Here is a 5,916-nt window from a genome sequence, read left to right as displayed (position 1 = left end):
GACTTTCTTTTGATTCAAATAGCTTTGTAGAATGCATTCGACTTTGATTTGATTCAAAAAGCTTTGTTTGAATGTGTTTGAATTTCATTTGATTCAAATAGCTTTGTTCAATGCATTTGACTTTTATTTGCTTCAAAAAGCTTTGTTTGAATGTGATTGACTTTCATTTGATTTAAAAACCTTCGTTTAATGTATTTGACTTTCATTTTATTCAAATAGCTTTGTAGAATGCATTTGACTTCCATTTGATTCAAAAAGCTTTGTTTGAATGTGTTTGACTTTCATTTGATTCAAATAGCTTTGTTGAATGTAGTTTACTTTTATTTGCTTCAAAAAGCTTTGTATGAATGTGTTTGACTATCATTTGATTCAAATAGTTTTGTAGACTGCATTCGACTTTCATTTGATTCAAAAAGCTTTTTTTAATGTGTTTGACCATTTGATTCAAATAGATTTGTTGAATGCATTTGGCTTTTATTTGCTTCAAAAAGCTTTGTTTAAATATGTTTGACTTTCAGTTGATTTAAAAAACCTTTGTTTAAGGTGTTTGCCTTTCATTTGATTTAAATAGCTTTGTTGAATGCATTTGACTTTCATTTGCTTCAAAAAGCTTTGTTTGAATGTGTTTGACTTTCATTTGATTTAAAAACCTTTGTTTAATGTGTTTGACTTTTATTTGCTTCAAAAAGCTTTGTTTGAATATGTTTGACTTTCTTTTGATTCAAATAGCTTTGTAGAATGCATTCGACTTTGATTTGATTCAAAAAGCTTTGTTTGAATGTGTTTGAATTTCATTTGATTCAAATAGCTTTGTTCAATGCATTTGACTTTTATTTGCTTCAAAAAGCTTTGTTTGAATGTGTTTGACTTTCATTTGATGTAAAAACCTTCGTTTAATGTATTTGACTTTCATTTTATTTAAATAGCTTTGTAGAATGCATTTGACTTCCATTTGATTCAAAAAGCTTTGTTTGAATGTGTTTGACTTTCATTTGATTCAAATAGCTTTGTTGAATGTAGTTTACTTTTATTTGCTTCAAAAAGCTTTGTATGAATGTGTTTGACTATCATTTGATTCAAATAATTTTGTAGACTGCATTCGACTTTCATTTGATTCAAAAAGCTGTTTTTAATGTGTTTGACCATTTGATTCAAATAGATTTGTTGAATGCACTTGACTTTTATTTGCTTCAAAAAGCTTTGTTTAAATATGTTTGACTTTCAGTTGATTTAAAAAACCTTTGTTTAAGGTGTTTGCCTTTCATTTGATTTAAATAGCTTTGTTGAATGCATTTGACTTTCATTTGCTTCAAAAAGCTTTGTTTGAATGTGTTTGACTTTCATTTGATTTAAAAACCTTTGTTTGAATGTGTTTGACTTTTATTTGATTCAAATAGCTTTGTTAATTGCATTTGACTTTTAATTGCTTCAAAAAGCTTTGTTTGAGTGTGTTTGACTTTCATTTGATTCAAATAGCTTTGTAGAATGCATTCGACTTTCATTTAATTCAAAAAGCTTTGTTTGAATGTGTTTAACTTTCATTTGATTCAAATAGGTTTGTTGAATGCATTTGACATTTATGTGCTTCAAAAAGCTTTGATTGAATGTGTTTGACTTTCATTTGATTTAAAAACCTTTGTTTAATGTATTTGATATTCATTTGATTCAAATAGCTTTGTAGAATCCTTTTACTTTCATTTGATTCAAATAGCTTTGTTCAATGCATTTGACTTTTTTTTTTAAAAACTTTGTTTAAAAAGTGTTTGACTTTCATTTGATTTAAAAACATTTGTTTAATGTGTTTGACTTTCATTTGATTCAAACGTCTTTGTAGGGTGCATTCGACTTTCATTTGATTCAAAAAGCTTTGTTTGAATGTGTTTGACTTTCATTTGATTCGAATAGCTTTGTTGAATGCATTTGACTTTTATTTGCTTCAAAAAGCTTTGTTTGAATGTGTTTGACTTTCTTTTGATTCAAATAGCTTTGTAGAATGCATTGGACTTTCATTTGATTCAAAAAGCTTTGTTTGAATGTGTTTGAATTTCATTTGATTCAAATAGCTTTGTTCAATGCATTTGACTTTTATTTGCTTCAAAAAGCTTTGTTTGAATGTGATTGACTTTCATTTGATTTAAAAACTTTTGTTTAATGTATTTGACTTTCATTTGATTTAAATAGCTTTGTAGAATGCATTTAACTTTCATTTGATTCAAAAAGCTTTGTTTGAATGTGTTTGACTTTCATTTGATTCAAATAGTTTTGTTGAATGTAGTTGACTTTTATTAGCTTCAAAAATCTTTGTTTGAATGTGTTTGACTTTCATTTGATTTAAATAGCTTTGTAGAATGCATTTAACTTTCATTTGATTCAAAAAGCTTTGTTTGAATGTGTTTGACTTTCATTTGATTCAAATAGTTTTGTTGAATGTAGTTGACTTTTATTAGCTTCAAAAATCTTTGTTTGAATGTGTTTGACTTTCATTTGATTCAAATAGGTTTGTAGACTGCATTCGACTTTCATTTGATTCAAAAAGCTTTTTTTAATGTGTTTGACTTCCATTTGATTCAAATAGATTTGTTGAATGCATTTGACTTTTATTTTCTTCAAAAAGCTTTGTTTTAATGTGTTTGACTTTCATTTTATTAAAAAAACCTTTGTTTGAATGTGTTTGACTTTCATTTGTTTCAAATAGCTTTGTTGAATGCATTTGACTTTTATTTTCTTCAAAAAGCTTTGTTTTAATGTGTTTGACTTTCATTTGATTTAAAAACCTTTGTTTAATGTGTTTGACTTTTATTTGATTAAAATAGCTTTGTAGAATGCATTTGACTTTCATTTGATTTAAAAATCATTGTTTGAATGTGTTTAACTTTCATTTGATTCAAATAGCTTTGTTGAATGCATTTGACTTTTATTTTTCTTCAAAAAGCTTTGTTTAAAAGTGTTTGACTTTCATTTGATTTAAAAACCTTTGTTTAATGTGTTTGTCTTTCATTTGATTCAAATTGCTTTGTAGGATGCATTTGACATTCATTTGATTCCAAAAGCTTTATTTGTATGTGTTTGACTTTCATTTGATTTAAATAGCTTTGTTGAATGCATTTGACTTTTATTTGCTTCAAAAAGCTTTGTTTGAATGTGTTTGACTTTCTTTTGATTCAAATAGCTTTGTAGAATGCATTCGACTTTCATTTGATTCAAAAAGATTTGTTTGAATGTGTTTGACTTTTATTTGATTCAAATAGCTTTGTTCAATGCATTTGACTTTTATTTTTTCAAAAATCTTTGTTTACTATGAATTAATAAAACAATCTAAGCATATTTCTATAAACACTACTACAAAAATAGGCTAAGAGACCCGTTAAAACATGCCTTAGAAACGGGTCTCTATCTCAGGGGTCTCCTTGTTAAAAAGACCCCCATTATTGGGAGTCTATTTTTAAAAACAAACAAAGTTGTTAAAAGAGATAAGGGGTTTGTTTGGTGTGGTGTTTGATTGATGCACTTAAAAGGAAAGAGACCCGTTATTTGTAATAGGGGGTCTCTTTAAGGGGTGTCAAATAAACCCCACATATCAACTAACGGGTCTGTTTGATCCCTTTTATTTTAAAAAAAAAAATATTACTTCTATTTAAATTTTTATTTTTTTTACGCTAAAATGAAATTGCTGATTCTTTTTTGTTAAATTACGAAATTAAAATTTAACACCAATAATATTTCTTGTAAAACAGATCAATAATACTATACAACATTACATAGTTACCGACCCAAATTTACATGTATAAAAATTACAAAATATAAAATTATAACTTGTTGGTTACAAGTTATATAAACTACTGTATATAATTTCTAACCAAACTCATAGATCAAGTGATATTCAGCAATTCAAGCACACCAAAGTCCTAAATCGACAAATTTGCAATTTGTGATTCTTTGGTTACAAATTACTCAAGATGACCACGCATAATTATGTCTTCCTTCCCATATTGAAAATTTTCGTCCACCATCTCCGATCCATCCAATTCAATTACTGCAATAATCAAGAACAAACCACACTAAAAATGAAAATACCAGCTATAAGAATAAAGTGGACACAAAAATTGAGAATAAAATAAAATAGAAAATAATTGTTGATTAAAATAGATTTTAAACACTCCAAGATGATGAATATGAAATCCCCAAAATTAAAATCAAGAACAAAAACTCAAACCCAAAGCACTAGATCTAACAATATTAATTGTTATCTACCCCAATTGCCAAAACACCTTCATTCCTTGGAAAAAATCCAAAAACAAAAAACACATAAACCTCAATCCTAACCGACATCAAGGTCGCTAAAAAATAGAGAATAAGATGATAACGCACAATTTCATGGTTGAATTTTGCAATTTCACAATTAAAAAAGAAGAAGACCACAAACATCATGGTTGAATCCCAACATACCTTAGAGCGAGAAATTACTATACCTTAGAGCGCGAGTTCCTTGAGCGATATAGTTGGAGTCTCTTCATCATTTTAAGAAAGCTTGAACAGAGAAAGGAAATGGAATGTTGTCGGCGGATTTGGATGAGAAACTTAGGATTTTTATTTGGGGGTTAGGGTTATGAGGAGAGAGAATGTCATAATATAAAGATGTTGAAGATGTGAGGAATATAAAATGAATAAATTAAAAAAAATAAGAGTAACAAGAAGTGGAAATAAGAGAAGACCAATCGTGGAAATAAGGACAAAGGAAAAGACCCGTGAAAGCTGATAACGGGTTTCATATCCCCCTCGCCTATTGTTCTTCCATTAAGTTTGTGGGCCCTAGTACACCTAAGAGACCCATTGAAGGTATAGTCAGGCCTTTTATATCTCATATATTCTTACTTTTATCAAAGTGGTGGGCCTTGAGATATATAAGAGACCCGTTATTTTAAATATTGGATCTTCTACATAAAACATACCCGTTTTTTAAATAACGGGTCTTTTAAAAGGGGTATGTTTTCCAAGTTTTGTAGTAGTGAGAAATAGAATAATTAAGAAGTACTCTAATTACTTACTTTAAAGCGTCGTACCTCTTTCTATCAAAACAATATACACGTTAGTAACTTCAATAAAAATATTAAATCAAACGATTAAAATAATAATTGATATTAGATTTGGGATCAAACCCTTAGAACTATCAACCTTTCACGTCGAGGTCTAAGACAACTTCAAGCTTGGCTAGGTGTATTTGAGACTCGTGAATGAGGAATGGTGTATTTTAAAAAGGCTAGGCTTAGAAAACAAGAATAAGCTTTAGCTTAGAGAGAGAAAGAAAGAATAGATGATTGTTGAAGATTTGAAAACGGAGGAAATAGACCCTATTTATAGAGAAAAATCGACCGTAAACGATAAAAAATAGTCAAAATCAGACTTGGAGTAAAATTGGCTCCATCACGGCGCGAAAGGACCATTGCGACATAATAATTCCATCACATGGAGATAAGCCCATCGCAGCACAATGAACCTATTGCAGCACGATGGTTGCTGTATGATAAAATTCCCATACGGAGTCCTTCTCCTAATCAAATTAGGCTACTTAGAGTTCGTACTTATCTTTAATTAAACTGGATTTAATCATTTAAAACACTTGTTTTATTCCAAATAGAATTCTTTATCTTTTTAAAATCAAATAATAATTATAATCAATAATCCTGATCCTATTAGAACTCAAAATAACCTTCTAGAAGATTTTAGAAGACTAGGAAGAATCCTAATGACTTTAGGAATACAATTATAGTTAATGGACCCTCCACGTGATCATTGGGGTTACCCCTAAACTCATGTAGGACCCACTTTAGTATTTTGGCCATTACTTCCTTTTCATAACTCGAAATTGGGCTTATAATATATCGTTGGAAAACACTTTTCAAGCCCCATCCATCTACA

The 5,916-nt window shown here is 29.0% G+C and overlaps 1 long non-coding RNA gene across 2 annotated transcripts; it reads right to left on the bottom strand.

Moving 5' to 3' along the window:
- Positions 1-3,697: 3,697 nt before the first annotated feature.
- On the bottom strand, positions 3,698-4,684 carry LOC145563827 (uncharacterized). 2 transcript variants are annotated; one of them, XR_014094621.1, is made up of 2 exons: positions 4,447-4,684; positions 3,698-4,033 (listed from the first exon to the last, which is right to left on the bottom strand). It is a non-coding gene; the product is annotated as an uncharacterized LOC145563827 (long non-coding RNA). The 2 variants fall into 2 exon arrangements; XR_014094622.1 differs by having other exon boundaries at positions 4,470-4,684.
- Between the last annotated feature and the right edge of the window lie 1,232 nt (positions 4,685-5,916).

The sequence above is a fragment of the Chenopodium album genome, chromosome 10 (assembly GCF_948465745.1).
Source record: "Chenopodium album chromosome 10, dcCheAlbu1.1, whole genome shotgun sequence".
Lineage (NCBI taxonomy): Eukaryota > Viridiplantae > Streptophyta > Magnoliopsida > Caryophyllales > Amaranthaceae > Chenopodium > Chenopodium album.
Note: the sequence above shows the minus strand (reverse complement) of the source record. Positions and strands in the feature narration are given on the sequence as shown.